This window comes from Chrysemys picta, unplaced genomic scaffold (assembly GCF_011386835.1).
Source record: "Chrysemys picta bellii isolate R12L10 unplaced genomic scaffold, ASM1138683v2 scaf45, whole genome shotgun sequence".
In the NCBI taxonomy this organism is placed as follows: domain Eukaryota; kingdom Metazoa; phylum Chordata; order Testudines; family Emydidae; genus Chrysemys; species Chrysemys picta.
In genome coordinates, this window is record NW_027052752.1 from 25601 (window position 1) to 48248 (window position 22648).

At 48.6% G+C, this 22648-nt stretch overlaps 2 long non-coding RNA genes across 3 annotated transcripts in view; one reads left to right on the top strand and one right to left on the bottom strand.

Moving 5' to 3' along the window:
• The first annotated feature begins 745 nt into the window (after positions 1-745).
• The window catches only part of LOC135977850 (uncharacterized), a 121817-nt gene continuing 99914 nt past the window's right edge, over positions 746-22648 (top strand). The window contains exons 1-2 of one of the 2 annotated variants that reach the window (XR_010595295.1): positions 746-854; positions 9301-9425. This is a non-coding gene — a long non-coding RNA (uncharacterized LOC135977850). Of the gene's footprint in view, positions 855-9300; positions 9426-21096; positions 21251-22648 lie in introns of those variants that run through there. The other variant, XR_010595296.1, reaches the window with a different exon arrangement.
• Positions 16058-20457, bottom strand: LOC135977849 (uncharacterized). Its single transcript, XR_010595292.1, has 2 exons — positions 19971-20457; positions 16058-17901 (listed from the first exon to the last, which is right to left on the bottom strand). It is a non-coding gene; the product is annotated as an uncharacterized LOC135977849 (long non-coding RNA).

Here is a 22648-nt window from a genome sequence, read left to right on the forward strand (position 1 = left end):
ATCCATCTGGTGCCAGCTGAATTCTCGGCATGGAAAACAGTAGTTTAAGGTGGCAGAATTTTCTTCCCTCCCTGGAATTTTGTCCCGTGGAATCACTGGGGACACGAGGGTTTGTCCTTTTCGTTTTACCTTTTCCTCCATCCCTCCTTCCTTTCTCTTCATCTCTTACTTCTTTTGTCCTTTCTCTTGTTCCCCTCCCACCTCCAGGAGTGGTGTGTGTGTTGCTGGGGGTGCTCTTCACCTCCCCTTGTGGGAAGTTGATCCAAAACTGTCGGGTTCAAATAGTGCTTGGACTCCACTGACACTAGATGCTGCCATCCTGTGGCTTAGCATTAGTGTCTGGGACAACTTGGGGCAAGATCTCAACTTTCCCGCAACCCACTTCACTGCTGGCAGAATCCCTCCTGCCCCCCCTGCTAGGGCCGCCTCCCTGCGCAACCTGGGTTGGGGTGGAGAAGAGGGTTCTGATAACTTGAGCTGTGGTTTGGAGGTAGAACAGCTGTCAAGGGTACTGAGGGGGAGGTAGCAGGAGCTCACCCTACAAGGTGGTGGGTTGGCACTGGAGGTTACTAGAAAGGACAAGAAGACTCCATTCTGGGGTTCAGGAGGTGAATTCATCCCTCAGTGGTGGGCAGGTAGTCAGTTTAAATACTGCTGGTTCCAGGTGCCCTTAATTCCCCCTGATTCCTCGGGGCGTTTGAGTCTCTGACAGGTTCTCGTTCCCTTGCAGCAGGAGGACGTCACGGCCAAAGTGATGCACCAGCTCCGCATCATCCGCCACTTGCGCCAGGTGCCTGAGACACTGCAGGGGCTGCGCCTCTGAGGCCTTCAGCAACTCCCGCTCCCTGCTGCAGGTACTGCTCTGTCTCCCTGTAAATGGCGAGCTAGTGGAAGGGGAAATGGAGCCCCCTGGCACTCACTAAAAGGGAAAGTGGTGGATTCTCCATCTCTTGATGTCATTGAATGAAGACTAGATGCCTTTCTGGAATGTGTGTGCCCAAAAAGTAACTATTGTACTATACAGGAGGCCTATGATATGCAGGGGCTTAGATGAGATGCTCTAAAGGTCTCTTGTGGCCATAAAGTCTACAAATTTTGGAAACACTGAGTGTAGTATTGGGAGCAGCCTCTGATGTTTTACTGTCTAGCCGGCTTGCTTCCTAGAATGAAGACGCATTGAGTGGGGTGATCCACAGAGAGTACCTGTGTCAAGGCTGTATCCCCACTTTGAAGTTTAGGGTACAAATGTAGGGGCCTGCATGAAAACCTCTAAGCTTAACCACCATCCCAAGGCTAATTTCCTCCCCTGGGTAGCCTTGAGAAACCTTTCACCAATTCCCTGGTGAATACAGATCCAAACCCCTTGGATCTTAAAACAAGGAGAAATAAACCACCCCCCCTCCTTCCTCCCACCAACTTCTGGTGAATACAGATCCAACCCCCTTGGATCTAAAAGAAGGAGAAATTAACCATTCCCCTCCTTCCTCCCACCAACTCCTGGTGAATCAAGATCCAAACTCCTTGGATCTTAAAACAAGGAAAAATCAATCAGGTTCTTAAAAATAAGGCTTTTAATTAAAGAAAAAGGTAAAAATCATCTCTGTAAAATCAGTATGGAAATTAACCTTACAGGGTAATCAAACTTAAAAAGCTCAGAGGACTCCCCTCTAGTCTTAGGTTCAAAGTACAGCAAACAAAGATAAACACTCTAGTAAAAGGTACATTTACAAGTTGAGAAAACAAAGGAAAACTAACATGCCTTGTTTGAAATAGGAGAGACTTGTTTAGAAAGATGTGGAGAATCTGGATTGATGTCTGGTCCCTCTCAGTCCCGAGGGCGAACACCCACACAAACAAAGAACACAAACAAAAGCCTTCCCCTCCCCAAGATTTGAAAGTATCTTGTCCCCTTATTGGTCCTTTAGGTCAGATGCCAGCCAGGTTACCTGAGCTTCTTAACCCTTTAGAGGGAAAAGGATTTTGGAGTCTCTGGCCAGGAGGATTTTATAGTACTGTACACAGGACAGCTGTTACCCTTCCCTTTATAGTTATGACAACCTCAAACCTTCAAAGTGTCAGGCCAGCAGCAGGACATTAGCACTTGAGGGTTTGGTTGGGTGTGGCAGTGACATCACAAAGGCCTTTTGCAGGATGTCAGCTTATTGGTCAAATGTGTTAGGGAGGTGGTGACCTCAGAGAGAGATGCTGACATCAGCCTGGCAGGACAGGAGCACAGGGCCAGGGAAACCTCAGAGACCCCTGTGGCTTTGCTTCAGCAAGTCTCCTTCTCGAGGTTTCTCTTGAGGACTGAGAGAGTATTAGGATTCACGTATTTGAGTGAGAGCAGGAGCCTCTTTCGAGTTGTCTCCTTTCCTTTTACTGATTTTACTAGAAAACAGACATCCCTGTTTAGAAAGTAAGAGCCTCCAAGAGGTTTTGGAACCTGCTCAGTCTGATCCATCTGGTGCCAGCTGAATTCTAGGCATGGAAAACACTAGTTCAAGGTGGCAGAATTTTAATCCCTCCCTGTAATTTTGTCTGGTAGAATCACTGGGGACATTAGGGTTTGTCCTTTTCGTTTTACCTTTTCCTCCATCCCTCCTTCCTTTCTCTCTATCTCTTACTTCTTTTGTCCTTTCTCTTGTTCCCCTCCCACCACCAGGAGTGGTGTGTGTGTGTGTGTGTGTGTGTGTGTGTGTGTGTGTGTGTGTGTGGTGATGGTGCTCCTCACCTCCCCTTGTTGGGAGTTGATCCAAAACTGTATGGTTGAAATAATGCTTGGACTCCACTGACACTAGATGCTGCCATCGTGTGGTTTAGCATTAGTGTCTGGGATGAGTTGGGGCAAGATCTCAACCTCCCCGCAACCCACTTCACTGCTGCCAGAATCCCACCTGCCCCCCCTGCTAGAGCCGCCTCCCTGGCCAACCTGGGTGGGGGTGGAGAAGAGGGTTCTGATAACTTAAGCTGTGGTTTGGAGGTGGAACAGCTGTCAAGGGCACTGAGGGGGAGGTAGCAGGAGCTCACCCTACAAGGACGGGGGTTGGCACTGGAGATTACTAGAAAGGAGAAGACGACTCCATTCTGGGGTTCAGGAGGTGAATTCATCCCTCAGTGGTGGGCAGGTGCTGGGTGTAAATACTGCTGGTTCCAGGTGTCCTTAATTGCCCCTGATTCCTCGGGGCATTTGAGTCTCTGACAGGTTCTCGTTTCCTCACGGCCAAAGGGATGCACCAGCTCCGCATCATCCGGCACTTACGCCATGTGCCTGAGACACTGCAGGGGCTGTTCCTCTGAGGCCTTAGCAACTCCCGCTCCCTGCTGCAGGTACTGCTCTGTCTCCCTGTAAATGGGGAGCTAGTGGAAGGGGAAATGGAGCCCCCTGGCACTCACTAAAAGGGAAAGTGGTGGATTCTCCATCTCTTGATATCATTGAATGAAGACTAGATGCCTTTCTGGAATGTGTGTGCCCAAAAAGTAACTATTGTACTATACTGGAAGCCTATGATATGGAGGGGGTTAGATGAGATGCTGTAAAGGTCTCTTCTGGCCAGAAAGTCTCCTACTTTTGGAAACACTGAGTGTAGTATTGGGAGCAGCCTCTGATGTTTTACTGTCTAGCCGGCTTGCTTCCTAGAATGAAGACGCATTGAGTGGGGTGATCCACAGAGAGTACCTGTGTCAAGGCTCTATCCCCACTTTGAAGTTTAGGGTACAAATGTAGGGGCCTGCATGAAAACTTCTAAGCTTAACCACCATCCGAAGGCTAATTTCCTCCCCTGGGTAGCCTTGAGAAACCTTTCAGCAATTCCCTGGTGAATACAGATCCAAACCCCTTGGATCTTAAAACAAGGAGAAATAAACCGTCCCCCCTCCTTCCTCCCACCAACTTCTGGTGAATACAGATCCAACCCCCTTGGATCTAAAAGAAGGAGAAATTAACCATTCCCACCTTCCTCCCACCAACTCCTGGTGAATCAAGATCCAAACTCCTTGGATCTTAAAACAAGGAAAAATCAATCAGGTTCTTAAAAATAAGGCTTTTAATTAAAGAAAAAGGTAAAAATCATCTCTGTAAAATCAGTATGGAAATTAACCTTACAGGGTAATCAAACTTAAAGAGCTCAGAGGACTCCCCTCTAGTCTTAGGTTCAAAGTACAGCAAACAAAGATAAACACTCTAGTAAAAGGTACATTTACAAGTTGAGAAAACAAAGGAAAACTAACACGCCTTGTTTGAAATAGGAGAGACTTGTTTAGAAAGATGTGGAGAACCTGGATTGATGTCTGGTCCCTCTCAGTCCCGAGGGCGAACACCCACACAAACAAAGAACACAAACAAAAGCCTTCCCCTCCCCAAGATTTGAAAGTATCTTGTCCCCTTATTGGTCCTTTAGGTCAGATGCCAGCCAGGTTACCTGAGCTTCTTAACCCTTTAGAGGGAAAAGGATTTTGGAGTCTCTGGCCAGGAGGATTTTATAGTACTGTACACAGACAGCTGTTACCCTTCCCTTTATAGTTATGACAACCTCAAACCTTCAAAGTGTCAGGCCAGCAGCAGGACATTAGCACTTGAGGGTTTGGTTGGGTGTGGCAGTGACATCACAAAGGCCTTTTGCAGGATGTCAGCTTATTGGTCAAATGTGTTAGGGAGGTGGTGACCTCAGAGAGAGATGCTGACATCAGCCTGGCAGGACAGGAGCACAGGGCCAGGGAAACCTCAGAGACCCTGTGGTTTTGCTTCAGCAAGTCTCGGGGTCTTTCTTTGAGGACTGAGAGAGTATTAGGGTTCACGTACATGAGTGCGTGCAGGAGCCTCTTTCGAGTTTTCTCCTTTCCTTTTACTGATTTTACTAGAAAACAGACGTCCCTGTTTAGAAGGTAAGAGCCTCCAAGAGGTTTTGGCAGCTGCTCAGTCTGATCCACGTGGTGCCAGCTGAATTCTAGGCATGGAAAACAGTAGTTTAAGATGGCAGAATTTTATTCCATCCCTTGGATTTTGTCCCGTAGAATCACTGGGGACATTAGGGTTTGTCCTTTTTGTTTTAACTTTTCCTCCATCCCTCCTTCCTTTCTCTTCATCTCTTACTTCTTTTGTCCTTTCTCCTGTTCCCCTCCCACCACCAGGAGTGGTGTGTGTGTGTGTGTGTGTGTGTGTGTGTGTGTGTGTGTGTTGCTGGGGGTGCTCATCACCTCTCCTTGTGGGAAGTTCATCGAAAACTGTGGGGTTGAAATAGTGTTTGGACTCCACTGACACTAGATGCTGCCATCCTGTGGCTTAGCATTAGTGTCTGGGATGACTTGGGTCAAGATCTCAACTTCCCCGCAACCCACTTCACTGCTGACAGAATCCTTCCTGCCCTCCCTGCTAGAAAACCTGTCGTATGAAAAGAGATTAGAGGAGCTCGGGTTGTTTAGTCTGACAAAACGAAGGCTGAGGGGGGATATGATTGCTATCTTTAAATATATCAGAGGGATAAATACAAGGGAGGGAGAGGAATTATTTCAGCTGAGTACTAATGTGGACACGAGAACCAATGGATATAAACTGGCCGTGGGGAAGTTCAGGCTTGAAATCAGACGAAGGTTTCTGACCGTCAGAGGGGTGAAATATTGGAACGGCCTTCCGAGGGAAACGGTGGGGGCAACGGACCTGTCTGGTTTTAAGATTAAGTTGGATAAGTTTATGGAGGGAATGGTTTAATGGTAAAACATAGTAGCCGAGGAAAACCAAGCAATGGTACGTAAATAGCATAATGGCAAACAAGGGTCAGGCTAGAGACTCTTGCCTACATGCTCGGGGTATTACTGATCGCCATATTTGGGGTCGGGAAGGAATTTTCCTCCAGGGTAGATTGGCTGAGCCTCTGGAGGTTTTTCGCCTTCCTCCGCAGCATGGGGCAGGGATCACTAGCAGGAGGGTCCCTGCCGATTGAAGTCACTAAAACACAGGATTGGGGACTTCAACGGCACAGTCCAGGGAAGGGTCTTGTGGCCTGCAGCATGCAGGGGGTCAGACCAGATGATCACAATGGTCCCTTCTGACCTTAAAGTCTATGAGTCTATGAGACCAAATACCATCCCTGATAGACATTTATCTAACCTCCTCTTAAATATCTCAAGAGATGGAGATTCCACAACCTCCCTCGGCAATTTATTCCAGTGTTTAACCACCCTGACAGTTAGGAACTTTTTCCTAATGTCCAACCTAGACCTCCCTTGCTGCACTTTAAACCCATTGCTTCTGGTTCTATCCTTAGAGGCTAAGGTGAACAAGTTTTCTCCCTCCTCCTTATGACACCCTTTTAAATACCTGAAAACTGCTATCATGTCTCCTCTCAGTCTTCTCTTTTCCAAACTAAACAAAGCCAATTCTTTCAGCCTTCCTTCATAGGTCATGTTCTCAAGACCTTTAATCATTCTTGTTGCTCTTCTCTGGACCCTTTCCAATTTCTCCACATCTTTTTTAAAATGCGGTGCCCAGAACTGGACACAATACTCCAGCTGAGGCCTAACCAGAGCAGAGTAGAGCGGAAGAATGACTTCTCGTGTCTTGCTCACAACACACCTGTTAATACATCCCAGAATCAGGTTTGCTTTTTTTGCAACAGCATCACACTGTTGACTCATATTTAGCTTGTGGTCCACTATAACCCCGAGATCCCTTTCTGCCGTACTCCTTCCTAGACAGTCTCTTCCCATTCTGTATGTGTGAAACTGATTGTTCCTTCCTAAGTGGAGCACTTTGCATTTGTCTTTGTTAAACTTCATCCTGTTTAACTCAGACCATTTCTCCAATTTGTCCAGATCATTTTGAATTATGACCCTGTCCTCCAAAGCAGTTGCAATCCCTCCCAGTTTGGTATCATCCGCAAACTTAATAAGCGTACTTTCTATGCCAATATCTAAGTCGTTGATGAAGATATTGAACAGCGCCGGTCCCAAAACAGACCCCTGCGATACCCCACTCGTTATGGCTTTCCAGCAGGATTGGGAACTATTAATAACAACTCTCTGAGTACGGTTATCCAGCCAGTTATGCACCCACCTTATAGTAGCCCCATCTAAATTGTATTTGCCTAGTTTATCAATAAGAATATCATGCGAGACCGTATCAAATGCCTTACTAAAGTCTAGGTATACCACATCCACAGCCTCACCCTTATCCACAAGGCTCGTTATCCTATCAAAGAAAGCTATCAGATTGGTTTGACATGATTTGTTCTTCACAAATCCATGCTGGCTGTTCCCTATCACCTTACCACCTTCCAAGTGTTTGCAGATGATTTCCTTAATTACTTGCTCCATTATCTTCCCTGGCCCAGAAGTTAAACTCACTGGGGTCTGTAGTTTCCTGGGTTATTTTTATTTCCCTTTTTATAGATGGGCACTATATTTGCCCTTTTCCAGTCTTCTGGAATCTCTCCCGTCTCCCATGATTTTCCAAAGATAATAGCTAGAGGCTCAGATACCTCCTCTATTAGCTCCTTGAGTATTCTAGGATGCATTTCATCAGGCCCGGGTGACTTGCAGGCATCTAACTTTTCTAAGTGATTTTTAACTTGTTCTTTTTTTATTTTATCTGCTAAACCTACCCCCTTCCCATTAGCATTCACTATGTTAGGCATTCCTTCAGACTTCTCGGTGAAGACCGAAACAAAGAAGTCATTAAGCATCTCCGCCATTTCCAAGTTTCCTGTTACTGTTTCTCCCTCTTCACTATGCAGTGGGCCTACCCTGTCTTTGGTCTTCCTCTTGCTTCTAATGTATTGATAAAAAGTCTTCTTGTTTCCCTTTATTCCCGTAGCTAGTTTGAGCTCATTTTGTGCCTTTGCCTTTCTAATCTTGCCCCTGCATTCCTGTGTTGTTTGCCTATATTCATCCTTTGTAATCTGTCCCAGTTTCCATTTTTGATATGACTCCTTTTTATTTTTTAGATCATGCAAAATCTCATGGTTAAGCCAAGGTGGTCTTTTGCCACATTTTCTATCTTTCCTAACCAGCGGAATAGCTTGCTTTTGGGCCCTTAATAGTGTCCCTTTGAAAAACTGCCAACTCTCCTCAGTTGTTTTTCCCCTCAGTCTTGATTCCCATGGGACCTTACCTATCAGCTCTCTGAGCTTACCAAAATCTGCCTTCCTGAAATCCATTGTCTCTATTTTGCTGTTCTCCCTTCTACCCTTCCTTAGAATTGCAAACTCTATGATTTCATGATCACTTTCACCCAGGCTGCCTTCTACTTTCAAATTCTCAACGAGTTCCTCCCTATTTGTTTAAATCAAGACTAGAACAGCTTCCCCCCAGTAGCTTTTTCAACCTTCTGAAATAAAAAGTTGTCTCCAATGCAGTCCAGGAATTTGTTGGATAGTCTGTGCCCCGCTGTGTTATTTTCCCAACATATAGCCGGATAGTTGAAGTCCCCCATCACCACCAAATCTTGGGCTTTGGATGATTTTGTTAGTTGCTTAAAAAAAGCCTCATCCACCTCTTCCACCTGGTTAGGTGGCCTGTAGTAGACTCCTAGCATGACATCTCCCTTGTTTTTTACCCCTTTTAGCCTAACCCAGAGACTCTCAACACTTCCGTCTCCTATGTCCATCTCTACCTCAGTCCAAGTGTGTACATTTTTAATATACAAGGCAACACCTCCTCCCTTTTTCCCCTGTCTATCCTTCCTGAGCAAGCTGTACCCATCCACACCAACATTCCAATCATGTGTATTATCCCACCAAGTTTCAGTAATGCCAACAATGTCATAGTTGTATTTATTTATTAGCACTTCCAGTTCTTCCTGCTTATTCCCCATACTTCTCGCATTTGTATATAGACATCTAAGATACTGGTTTGATCTTTCCTCCCAGTTTTGTCTTGACCCTCCTTTCCCTCTGACAATATAGCCCACACTCCCTCTCGTTTTTGACCCATCTCCCCGGTCTCCATGTTCCCCACTTACCTGTGGGCTTTGCTCACCTGTCCCCGTCGAACCTAGTTTAAAGCCCTCCTCACTAGGTTAGCCAGTCTGTGTCCAAAGGTACTAATAACTTGAGCTGTGGTTTGGAGGTGGAACAGCTGTCAAGGGCACTGAGGGGGAGATAGCAGGAGCTCATCCTTCAAGGAGGGGGGTTGGCACTGGAGGTTACTAGAAAGGACAAGAAGACTCCATTCTGGGGTTCAGGAGGTGAATTTATCCCTCAGTGGTGGGCAGGTGATGGGTGGAAGTAGTGCTGGTTCCAGGTGCCCTTAATTCCCGCTGATTCCTCGGGGCGTTTGAGTCTCTGACAGGTTCTCGTTCCCTTGCAGCAGGAGGACGTCACGGCCAAAAGTGATGCACCAGCTCCGCATCATCCGGCACTTGCGCCAGATTCCTGAGACACTGCAGGGGCTGTGCCTCTGAGGCCATCAGCAACTCCCGCTCCCTGCTGCAGGTACTGCTCTGGCTCACTGTAAATGGGGAGCTAGTGGAAGGGGAAATGGAGCCCCCTGTTACTCACTAAAAAGGAAAGTGGTGGATTCTCCATCTCTTGATGTCATTGAAGGAAGACTAGATGCCTTTCTGGAATGTGTGTGCCCAAAAAGTAACTATTGTACTATACAGCAAGCCTATGGTATGCAAGGGGTTAGATGAGATGCTCTAAAGGTCTCTTGTGGCCATAAAGTCTACAAATTTTGGAAACACTGAGTGTAGTATTGGGAGCAGCCTCTGATGTTTTACTGTCTAGCCGGCTTGCTTCCTAGAATGAAGACGCATTGAGTGGGGTGGTCCACACAGAGTAGCTCAAACCTTCAAAGTGTCAGGCCAGCAGCAGGACATTAGCACTTCCGGGGATGGGTGGGTGTGGCAGTGACATCACAAAGGCCTTTTCAGGACCTCAGCCTATTGGTCAAAGGTGTTAGGGAGGTGGTGACCTCAGAGAGAGATGCTGACATCAGCCAGGCAGGACAGGGGCTTAGGGCCAGGGAAACCTCAGAGACCCCTGTGACTTTCATAGAATCATAGAATCATAGAATATCAGGGTTGGAAGGGACCTCAAGAGGTCATCTACTCCAACCCCGTCCTCAAAGCAGGACCAATTCCCAACTAAATCATCCCAGCCAGGGCTTTGTCAAGCCGGGCCTTAAAAACCTCCAAGGAAGGAGACTCCACCACCTCCCTAGTTAACGCATTCCAGTGCTTCACCACCCTCCTAGTGAAATAGTGTTTCCTAATATCCAACCTGGACCTCCCCCACTGCAACTTGAGACCATTGCTCCTTGTTCTGTCATCTGTCACCACTGAGAACAACCGAGCTCCATCCTCTTTGGAACCCCCCTTCACGTAGTTGAAGGCTGCTATCAAATCCCCCCTCATTCTTCTCTTCTGGAGACTAAACAATCCCAGTTCCCTCAGCCTCTCCTCATAAGTCATGTGCTCCAGACCCCTAATCATTTTTGTTGCTCTCCACTGGACTCTTTCCAATTTTTCCACATCCTTCTTGTAGTGTGGGGCCTGTCGGAGAAAAACAGAGTTCTCACTATTTGTTTAGGTACAGCAAGTCAGATGCTTTATTAACTCTCACAATTGCCCAGAGGGAGAGAGCTAAGCAGGTCTCTCCCAGGTAACTAATTACAGCAAGCATTTATACCTTTCATTACAGAAATAACGAGGGACAGCTGCGTTTTGTTTATACATAGGCCATCTTGATATCTCATTTCTTCACTTGTTTTGACTCTTGCCAACATACAATATTTTCTATACCTTATCTACACAAGGTCTTCTACACCTTATCTATACCAGGTCATAATGACTTCTTACACAGTTCTTTCTCACCTGCCTCACACATTCCTCGCTTCTACAAATCTCGCGTTATTAGGGTTACAGTTAGCCTAACTCTTGCTAACGAACTGTCATGCATTGCATCCCCTTCCTGTGAGCTCTTTCTCTGCTTCCACAGGCCCAAAACTGGACACAGTATTCCAGATGAGGCCTCACCAATGTCGAATAAAGGGGAACGATCACGTTCCTCGATCTGCTGGCAATGCCCCTACTTATACAGCCCAAAATGCCGTTAGCCTTCTTGGCAACAAGAGCACACTGTTGACTCATATCCAGCTTCTCGTCCACTGTGACCCCTAGGTCCTTTTCTGCAGAACTGCTACCTAGCCATTCGGTCCCTAGTCTGTAGCAGTGCATGGGATTCTTCCGTCCTAAGTGCAGGACTCTGCACTTGTCCTTGTTGAACTTCATCAGGTTTTTTTTGGCCCAATCCTCTAATTTGTCTAGGTCCCTCTGTATCCGATCCCTACCCTCTAGCGTATCTACCACGCCTCCTAGTTTAGTGTAATCTGCAAACTTGCTGAGAGTGCAGTCCACACCATCCTCCAGATCATTAATAAAGATATTAAACAAAACCGGCCCCAGGACTGACCCTTGGGGCACTACTCCGCTTGAAACCGGCTGCCAACTAGACATGGAGCCATTGATCACTACCCGTTGAGCCCGACGATCCAGCCAGCTTTCTATCCACCTTACAGTCCATTCATCCAGCCCATACTTCTTTAACTTGGTGGCAAGAATACTGTGGGAGAGCGTATCAAAAGCTTTGCTAAAGTCAAGGAATAACACATCCACTGCTTTCCCCTCATCCACAGAGCCAGTTATCTCATCATAGAAGGCAATTAGGTTAGTCAGGCACGACTTCCCCTTGGTGAATCCATGCTGACTGTTCCTGATCACTTTCCTCTCCTCTAAGTGTTTCATAATTGATTCCTTGAGGACCTGCTCCATGATTTTTCCAGGGACTGAGGTGAGGCTGACTGGCCTGTAGTTCCCCGGATCCTCCTCCTTCCCTTTTTTAAAGATGGGCACGACATTAGCCTTTTTCCAGTCATCCGGGACCTCCCTCGATCGCCATGAGTTTTCAAAAATAATGGCTAATGGCTGTGCAATCTCATCCGCCAAGTCCTTTAGCACCCTCGGATGCAGCGCATCCAGCCCCATGGAGTTGTGCACGTCCAGTTTTTCTAAATAGTCCCGAACCACTTCTTTCTCCACAGAGGGCTGGTCACCTTCTCCCCATATTGTGCTGCCCAGTGCAGCAGTCTGGGAGCTGACCTTGTTCGTGAAGACAGAGGCAAAAAAAGCATTGAGTACATTAGCTTTTTCCACATCCTCAGTCACTAGGTTGCCTCCCTCATTCAGTAAGGGGCCCACACTTTCCTTGACTTTCTTCTTGTTGCTAACATACCTGAAGAAACCCTTCTTGTTACTCTTAACATCTCTTGCTAGCTGCAACTCCAAGTGTGATTTGGCCTTCCTGATTTCACTCCTGCATGCCTGAGCAATATTTTTATACTCCTCTCTGGTCATTTGTCCAATCTTCCACTTCTTGTAAGCTTCTTTTTTGCGTTTAAGATCAGCAAGGATTTCACTGTTTAGCCAAGCTGGTCGCCTGCCATATTTACTATTCTTTCTACACATCGGGATGGTTTGTTCCTGCAACCGCAATAAGGATTCTTTAAAATACAGCCAGCTCTCCTGGACCCCTTTGCCCTTCATGTTATTCTCCCAGGGGATCCTGCCCATCTGTTCCCTGAGGGAGTCAAAGTCTGCTTTTCTGAAGTCCAGGGTCCGTATTCTGCTGCTCTCCTTTCTTCCTTGTGTCAGGATCCTGAACTCGACCATCTCCTGGTCACTGCCTCCCAGGTTCCCATCCACTTTTGCTTCCCCTACTAATTCTTCCCTGTTTGTGAGCAGCAGGTCGAGAAAAGCTCTGCCCCTAGTTGGTTCCTCCAGCACTTGCACCAGGAAATTGTGCCCTACACTTTCCAAAAACTTCCTGGATTGTCTGTGCACCGCTGTATTGCTCTCCTAGCAGATATCAGGGTGATTAAAGTCTCCCATGAGAACCAGGGCCTGCGATCTAGCAACTTCTGCTAGTTCCCAGAAGAAAGCCTCGTCCACCTCATCCCCCTGGTCTGGTGGTCTATACCAGACTCCAACCGTGACATCCCCATTGTTGCTCACACTTCTCAACTTTATCCAGAGACTCTCAGGTTTTTCTACAGTTTCATACCGGACCTCTGAGCACTCATACTCCTCTCTTACATACAATGCAACTCCCCTACCTTTTCTGCCCTGCCTGTCCTTCCTGAACAGTTTATATCCATCCATGACAGTACTCCAGTCATGTGAGTTATCCCACCAAGTGTCTGTTATTGCTTCAGCAAGTCTCCTTCTCGAGGTCTCTCTTTGAGGACTGAGAGAGTATTAGTGTTCACATGTGTGAGTGCGAGCAGGAGCCTCTTTGGAGTTTTCTCCTTTCCTTTGACGGATTTTACTAGAAAACAGACGTCCCTATTTAGAAGGTAAGAGCCTCCAAGAGGTTTTGGAACCTGCTCAGTCTGATCCATCTGGTGCCAGCTGAATTCTAGGCATGGAAAACACTAGGTTAAGGTGGCAGAATTTTATTCCCTCTGTGGGATTTTGTCCCGTAGAATCACAGGGGACATTAGTGTTTGTCATTTTCGTTTTACCTTTTCCTCCATCCCTCCTTCCTTTCTCTTCATCTCTTACTTCTTTTGTCCTTTCTCCTGTTCACCTGCCACCACCAGGAGTGGTGTGTGTGTGTGTGTGTGTGTGTGTGTGTGTGTGTGTGTGTGTGTTGCTGGGGGTGCTCTTCACCTCTCCTTGTGGGAAGTTGATCCAAAACTGTGAGGTTGAAATAGTGCTTGAACTCCAATGACACAAGATGCTGCCATCCTGTGGCTTAGCATTAGTGTCTGGGATGATTGGGGCAAGATCTCAACCTCCCCGCAACCCACTTCACTGCTGGCAGAATCCCTCCTGCCCCCCCTGCTAGAGCCGCCTTCCTGCCCAACCTGGGTGGGGGTGGAGAAGAGGGTTCTGATAACTTGAGCTGTGGTTTGGAGGTGGAACAGCTGTCAAGGGCACTGAGGGGGAAGTAGCAGGATCTCATCCTTCAAGGAGGGGGGTTGGCACTGGAGGTTACTAGAGAGGACAAGAAGACTCCATTCTGGGGTTCAGGAGGTGAATTCATCCCTCAGTGGTGGGGAGGTGCTGGGTGGAAATACTGCTGGTTCCAGATGCCCTTAATTCCCCCTGATTCCTCGGGGCGTTTGAGTCTTTGACAGGTGTGGTCCCGTTAGACTGGAGAATAGCTAATGTGGTTCCTATTTTCAAGAAAGGGAAAAAAAGTGATCCGGGTAACTACAGGCCTGTTAGTCTAACATCTGTAGTGTGCAAGGTGTTAGAGAAAATTCTGAAAGAGAAACTAGTTGAGGACCTGGAGGGTAGTGGCAATTGCGATAAATTACAACATGGTTTTACGAAGGGCAGATCGTGCCAAACGAATCTGATCTCCTTCTTTGAGAAAGTAACGGATTTATTAGACAAGGGAAATGCGGTGGACCTAATATACCTGGATTTCAGTAAAGCGTTTGATACTGTACCCCATGAGGAATTATTGGTTAAACTGAAAAACATGGGGATCGATATGAAAATCCAGAGGTGGATAAGGAATTGGTTACTGGGGAGAATGCAGCGGGTCGTATTAAAGGGTGAACTGTCGGGTTGGAGGGAGGTTACTAGTGGAGTGCCTCAAGCTTCGGTTTTGGGACCCATTTTATTTAATCTATTTATAACTGACCTCGGAACCGATTGCAGGAGTGGGCTGATAAAATTTGCGGATGATACGAAGGTGGGAGGCGTTGTAAATTCGGAGGAGGATAGGGATATCCTGCAGGGAGACTTGAATGAGCTTGTGAATTGGAGTATCAGAAATAAGATGAAATTTAATAGTGAAAAGTGTAAGGTGATGCATTTGGGGATGACTAATAACAATTTTAGTTACAAGATGGGGACGCATTGGTTAGAAGTAACGGAAGAGGAGAAGGACCTAGGGGTTCTTGTAGACCGCAGGATGACTATGAGTCGACAATGTGACGTGGCGGTGAAAAAAGCCAATGCTGTCTTGGGATGCATTAGGCGAGGTATATCTAGTAGGGATAAGGAGGTCCTGCTTCCGTTGTACAAGGCGCTGGTGAGACCTCATTTGGAGTACTGTGTGCAGTTCTGGTCTCCCATGTTTAAAAAAGATGAACTCAAACTGGAACGGGTGCAGAGAAGGGCCACTAGGATGATCAGAGGAATGGAAAAGCTGTCGTACGAAAGGAGACTAGAGGAGCTTGGGTTGTTTAGTCTTGTTGCCTGCACAGGTGTGCTCGAGGACAGCAACAGTGGGTTCGTTGCCCGGTGTGCTTCGCGTCAATAAACACACCAGGGGGAGAAGCAAACAAAGTTTATTTGGGATCCCAAAGCGGTGCAAGGAGACAGGCACGTCTCAAATCAAGCACATTAACAGGAACAGTTTTTCTTCTTTTATACATTTTGCAGTTAAGCCTCACCCCCCCCCCGCCCTTTCCGCTCTAGCCCTCCCTTTCTCCCCCCCATTCCTCCCTCTACCCCTTCCGTCCCTGGTAATAGTTAAGTCATTCTTGGCAGCTATAAGCCTAGCTTGTTAGTAACTTCTTTAAACCGTTATCTTGTCCTTTTTCCCTTCAGCCAGAAACATGCAGACCTCATTATTACTGCTTGAGCAGGGGGTTGCACACAGATAACTGGTTGCTTACATATTCCAATTGCACCTGGCTTTTGAGGTTGATTAGAGTTTAAACATGGAAGGATAGAGTTTGGTTCACTTAGGCCTAGTGCAGGAAGGCTTCATTGACACTTAGTGGCCTTCCACCCTCCCGAGTTACCTAGGGTGAGGCTTAATGACGTCAACAGCTCCCTCCTTTGAGAATACTCAACAAGCTTTTGGCTGAGTTTTCTCATATTCTGTGGACAAGATATGATTAAGTGCTATGAAGCTGGGGTTTTCAATGAGAGGGTATGCCGGGATTTTTGAGGAACGGGGGGCACAAAGCTTACGGAGGAGCATTTTAAAACAAGCAATTAGGAGGAGGGTGACCAGGCACAATACCACACCGGTGAGGAGGAGACGCACAAGGCCACCCCCCAGTCCTCCTAGGTTGGGCAACCAACTTCAAAGGGAATTGAAAACTGTGGGTTTCCTTTCCTGGGCCTTCCACTGCTTGAAAGCCTGTTCGGCCGACAGGACGTGCTTGTTAATGTCCTGTGAGTTTTCTGGGACATAAGCTTCTTCCTTAATGGGCTCTGAGGTGGCATACAAAGATTTACGCTGCCTGGGGCAGCCAGGGGTTGTCCCTTAATGCATACTGGGATTCAATGGTACAGTTTTGTGACAAGGGGGTACCCGAGGTATTTCTTCCCCTACTGAACCATCCCCAACAGATATCTGACCAATTTTGGGGGACCACCCTCCAGGGTAACCCTGCTGCGTGGTGTGGGATTTGGGAGCATACCCAGCAGTTAGAGAGGTTAAACTCTTGGGCAAAGCAAACTTTCAAGGACTCATATGTGTTTGTTTCCAAGTTAGTAGGGATCCCTTTCCATCCCACATGTGCCTGGGGGGAAAACGGGAGGTAACGAGAGGAGTGTCCCTATGGCAAAGAGTACCACTGTGGCGGACCCTGGACCTGAACTCATGCTGGGCAGGTGACCCTAGGGCCTAACAATTACAATTCCCCAAATACCCACAAAATATCAATTACCAATAGTAGGCAGATTAAAAACAAAAGGACTAGGCCACCAGGTTAGGCTGGCCCTGTGAGAGTAAACACAACCAACGCTTAGAGTTTTCACGGGGAGTGCACTGAGACTGTCCAAAGAGACCACAGGGCATTCCCAGCAGGCCTTATTGTCTTTTGAATAACAGTTTAAATCTCAGGTCGTCGCTGGTAGTCCTTTTCCGTAGGCTGGACGGTCCACCGTTCAGGAGCGGGCACTGCCTTCAGACGGGAGTGATGAATCCAGTTCTTGTGTCCCTTGACCTTTGCTGCTGTGTGGGAGACCAGCAGGACGGTGTGGGGTCCCTTCCACTTCTCTTGGAGAGGCTAGTCCTTCCAGGTCCGAACGAGAATGGAATCGCCTGGCTGCAAGGAGTGGACAGGGGCATCCAGTGGGAGAGGCTGCAAATCTCTGCTATACCTGTGGAGAGAACAGAGAACAGCAGACAGAGAGCACATATACTGAGATAAAAAGCCACACCCCATTTCCCACTTCCCTGCCAGAACCGGTGTACCGTTCATAGGCCATGCCCTTCCAAACATAATCTCGAAGGGACTGAGCCCTAACCTGCCCTTTGGGAGAGTGCGCATGTGGAGCAAAACAAGGGGTAAGGCATCAGGCCACTTAAGGGAAGCCTCTTGTCACACCTTTGAGAGGTGCCGCTTAAGTGTTTGATTTGTGCGTTCCACTACTCCACTGGCCTGCAGTCGCCATGGAGTGTGGAGCTTCCAGGGGATTTGCAGGGCATCCGATATCTTCTGGTCGAGGGTTGTTCTTTTGGCAGACTAGACATTCAGCCTGTACCTGGGAGGCCAGGGGTCTAACAGCCTCCCTGCCAGCGTATAATTCTTTGTTTCTTCACCAGGGTCAGTTCTTAATGTCTTTTGTAGTCAGGAATTCCTGGACTTTGTGGTTTCAGTGAAGCAAGTGTTCCTTCTTCTCTTTTCCTGAAACAGTGTGGTTCAGCATCATACAGGGGAGAGGTTACTAGCACATCACCCTGTCTTTAAATAGGCTTATCATCAGTCGGAGAATCCTCCCGAGGTGGAGGGGTCTTTTTACAGTGAGAAGCCTGGGTCCAGGTGGGCAGTCCTTGGTACTTCACAGCGGTGTTGGTGGTGAACAGGACTTGGAAAGGGCCTTTCCAGTGTGGAGCCAAAGCAGTTTTTCGTTGATGGACTTTACGTAGACTCAGTCTCCTTGTTTCAATGAGTGGCAGGGCTGCTAGGGTCTTTGGTTAGCACGTCTTTTTTCTGTGAGAAAAGAAACCTAACACATTTCATTAATGCCTGACAGTGTTTTGCAGATCTCATAGTTGCTTGGGCACATTCAGGCCCCCCCTTTTCTTGGCTGTCGGCCAAGTCTTAGCTCTGGGCAGTGTCCTTGGATGGTGCCAGCATCTTATCTTTGGACTGAGCTTGCTAGCTATATTTTTTCCCTCAGATAACTCGTTCTGTTCTTTTTCCTGCTCTCCTTCTTGGCTTCTTTTAACTTACAAAGGAAACTTCCACTCTTCACTCATACACCTTTTCCCAACAATGAACACATACACATTGCCATTATCCAGCAAAATAACTTCTATACAGAGCTTTGGAGCAACAAACCAGGATGAGCACACCCACTTTTGAGGAGTCCAACAAAGTTCAGGAGGCTCACAGTGGCTTTAAGGCAAGGGGTGAGACCCACAGCAGCAATCAACAAGTCATCCACATATTGCAGGAGGAGGACCCTGTCCTCATTGTCCCACTCCCCCAAGTCTCTGGCCAGGGCCTGGGCGAAAAGGGTGGGGGAATTTTTAAATCCCTGGGCCAGCACTGTCCAGCAAAGCTGCTTTTTAACCCTCCTTTTGTCTTCCCACTGGCTCCACTCTGGGGCTTGCAAAGCTGAGGGCTCAGTTGCAAGAGTCATTATCCAGGCATTCTCTGGGGGTAAGGTGAGGGTTATTTCATCTTGGGTGAAATGCAGGGTGGCTCCTAAGCGACAAAGCAGGTCCCATCCTAGTAGAAGCGTTGGACAATCAGGGAGGTAAACCAGTTTGTGAGATAGAGTTCTGTTTCCCAAAGCACATTCCGCTGGGGCATATACTGGGCATTTGATTCCTTTCCCTGAGGCACCCACCACAGTGAGGGACTCTAACACAGGCAGCTGCAGAGGTTGGTTTACGGCTGTTCGTGCAGCTCCAGAGTCTATTAAAAAGTTGATGTCCAAGTCTCCCACCCTCATGTTTACTCGGGGTTCCAGGGGCAGGATGGTCCGTCTCCCCTGACACTCCTATTCTTGATCCTCCGCTGCCATCATAGGGGTACCTTCCCTTTCGGGGCACTCATTTTTCCAATGTCCCTCCTTCCGGCATCTGGCACACTGGTTGCGACCCAGACGCCTTTCCTGTGAGCCAGGGCGCCCACGTCCTCTCATTCCCCGGTCCCTTCCACCTTCCTGGAATTTTCCCCTGCCACCGGCCTGTACTGCTGCAACCATCATTTTCGCCTGCCTCTTTTCCTTTTCTTTAGACACAACCTGATTACGCTCCACCTCAGACAGCAGGGTCCGCGTAAGAACATTACAATCATCACAATCAGGCTTACAGCTAGCCAGGCACCCTTCAAAGACCCAGATAAACTTGCTTGGGTTCGTAGAGAATTCCCCTGCCTGTGCCTTAAAGACTGCTAGGTCCACCGGGTTAAAAAGCACATGGGTGTAAACCTGCATAGTAGTGGCCTGATTCCTATCTGAGCCATGTCTGGACACCACGGTCTCACTGATCAACGGATAAAATTCCACCGAGGGGGCAATCTCTGGGACCTGAGACACCTTGTCTTTATATGGTGGGGGTGTGATAGCCGAAGGGGACACCGGACCTGCCATTACAGCTGTGGGGGGGTTCTGGGAACTAACAATAGCTACTACCGAACCTGTCGGAGTCAAATTACACTTTTGCAAAATATCTAACCTATCTCTTAGCAACATAAACAACTGTACATACATATGTTCATTCCATTTACCCATTTGCTGACAAAACAGAAGTAATTGAAGGATCGTGTTATAATTAAGTGATCCTTCCGGTGGCCACCTTTCCTGGTCCTCTAGCTGATATTGAGGCCAGTCTACTGTACAGAACCTTTTCAGTTTACTTTTAATCAACGGATCCGATCCAAACACTTTCCAATTCACCAGAATGCATTCCAAGGGTGTACACCTTGCCCTGCCTGCCATACTCTGTCCCTGCCCCGTAGGGAGACACTGGGCGTCCCCAGGTCATAACAGGTAGACATTGGGCGTCCCCAGGTCAAGACAGATAAAGTCCCCACTGGACTGTTCCTACCTTATCCAAGGGTCCGGTTCTGCACCGTCGCCCTATCCACGGGACCGGTTCCCCACCGTCGCCCGCAGCTGCTTCTCCACTACTCGAGCGCGTTGCACCGTTGTGCCCTCCGGGGTCGACCAAACCACGTCTCCGCCGAGGCCCCCAGTAAAGTCACCGGTGCGCGCTGGGCGTTGGTCGTCGCCGCAATCTGTCGACCTCTGAGAGGGGTCCGGGCAAGGCTAAATTTCAGCCTCGAGCCCCACGTTGGGCGCCAAAACTGTTGCCAGCACAGGTGTGCTCGAGGACAGCAACAGTGGGTTCGTTGCCCCGTGTGCTTCGCGTCAATAAACACACCAGGGGGAGAAGCAAACAAAGTTTATTTGGGATCCCAAATAAACTTTGTTTGCTTCTCCACCTGGTGTGTTTATTGACGCGAAGCACACCGGGCAACGAACCCCTCTGTTGCTTTGCCTCGGGCACTCTGTGCTGGCAACAGTCTGACAAAGCGAAGGCTGAGAGGGGATATGATTGCTATCTTTAAATATATTAGAGGGATTAATACAAGGGAGGGAGAAGAATTATTCCAGCTTAGTACTAACGTGGATACCAGAACGAATGGATACAAACTGGCCGTGGGGAAGTTCAGACTTGAAATTAGACGAAGGTTTCTGACCATCAGAGGGGTGAAATATTGGAACGGCCTTCCGAGGGAAACGGTGGGGGCGACGGACCTGTCTGGTTTTAAGATAAAGTTAGATAAGTTTATGGAGGGAATGGTTTAATGGTAAAACATAGTAGTCAAGGAAAGCCAAGCAATGGTAGGTAAATAGTATAATGGCAAACAAGGGTCAGGCTAGAGACTCTTGCCTACATGCTCGGGGTCTTACTGATCGCCACATTTGGGGTCGGGAAGGAATTTTCCTCCAGGGTAGATTGGCTGAGCCTCTGGAGGTTTTTTGCCTTCCTCCGCAGCATGGGGCAGGGATCTCTAGCAGGAGGGTCTCTGCCGATTGCAGTCACTAAAAACAGGATTGGGGACTTCAACAGCAGAGTCCAGGGAAGGGGTAGGGACGGTTTCATGGCCTGCAGCATGCAGGGGGTCAGACCAGATGATCATAATGGTCCCTTCTGACCTTAAAGTCTATGAGTCTATGAGGTTCTCGTTCCCTTGCAGCAGGAGGACGTTATGGCCAGAGTGATGCACCAGCTCTGCATCATCCGGCACTTGTGCCAGGTGCCTGAGACACTGCAGGGGCTGTGCCTCTGAGGCCATCAGCAACTCCCGCTCCCTGCTGCAGGTACTGCTCTGGCTCACTGTAAATGGGGAGCTAGTGGAAGGGGAAATGGAGCCCCCTGGCACTCAGTAAAAGGGAAAGTGGTGGATTCTCCATCTCTTGATGTCATTTCATGAAGACTAGATGCCTTTCTGGAATGTGTGTGCCCAAAAAGTACCTATTGTACTATACAGGAAGCCTATGATATGCAGGGGGTTAGATGAGATGTTCTAAAGGTCTCTTCTGGCCATAAAGTGTAGTAATTTTGGAAACACTGAGTGTAGCATTGGGAGCAGCCTCTGATGCTTTACTGTCTAGCCGGCTTGCTTCCTAGAATGAAGACGCATCGAGTGGGGTGATCCACAGAGAGTAGCTGAAACCTTCAAAGTGTCAGGGCAGCAGCAGGACATTAGCACTTCAGGGGATGGGTGGGTGTGGCAGTGACATCACAAAGGCCTTTTGCAGTGTAGTAGTTCCGGGGTGGGGCTCGTCCCTTCCTGGGGTACCTGGGAGCCAGGCCGCCCCGCTACAAAGCGAATAACAGTTAGGGCCCAGACCTTTGGGTAGGGGCTGAGCACACAATCAACAGTTCAGAGCTCAGGCCCTTATGCAGGGACTGAGCACACAATCAACAGTTCAGAGCTCAGGCCCTTATGCAGGGACTGAGCACACAATCAACAGCTCCGGCCCTGGGTCAGGGCGGGGAACAAACCAGTAGTCAGTCAGCGGCCCAGGCTTTGTAGCAGGAGCTGGGTCAGTTTGGGTTAGCCCAGGCCCTAGGTCAGGGCGGGGAACAAACCAGTAGTCAGTCAGCGGCCCAGGCCTTGTAGCAGGAGCTGGGTCAGTTTGGGTTAGCCCAGGCCCTAGGTCAGGGCGGGGCAGCAAACCAATCGTCAGTCAGAGGCCCAGGCCCCTTGGACAAGGAGGAGGAGAGACTGCCACCCAGCACGGGGTGGCAAGGGGGAACACAGGCCCACCCACTCCACTGTGTTCCAGCCCGGGGCCCTATCCGCAGCAGTCCGTCTGCCGCGCAGTCAGTGGGGATCCTGACCGCAACACACTGACATGGGTTCGGGGTCTGCTATCCCCGGGCCACTTCCCATCTCCTCCTCCATGGGTACCTGTTCCTCCTGAGTTCCGTCTGCTGGGTCGCAGATCATGGGCTGCTCCGGGCCCCGAGCAGCAGGTAGGTCTGTCACTCCCTCTGGGCCCTTGGCGGGGGGAAGCTCAGACCGTTCCTCAGGATACCGGGCTCTCGGCAGGCTCAGGTCCGCGGGAGCTCGGGCACCAGCGTTTGTCCTCTCCCGCTGCCGGCCAGCTACTGAGCGCTGTGGCTTGGCCTTTATACTTCCTGTCCCGCCCCTTGACTTCCGGGGGGTGGGGACAGGCCGCGGTGGCCTTGACTTCCTGGGGCGCCTGGGA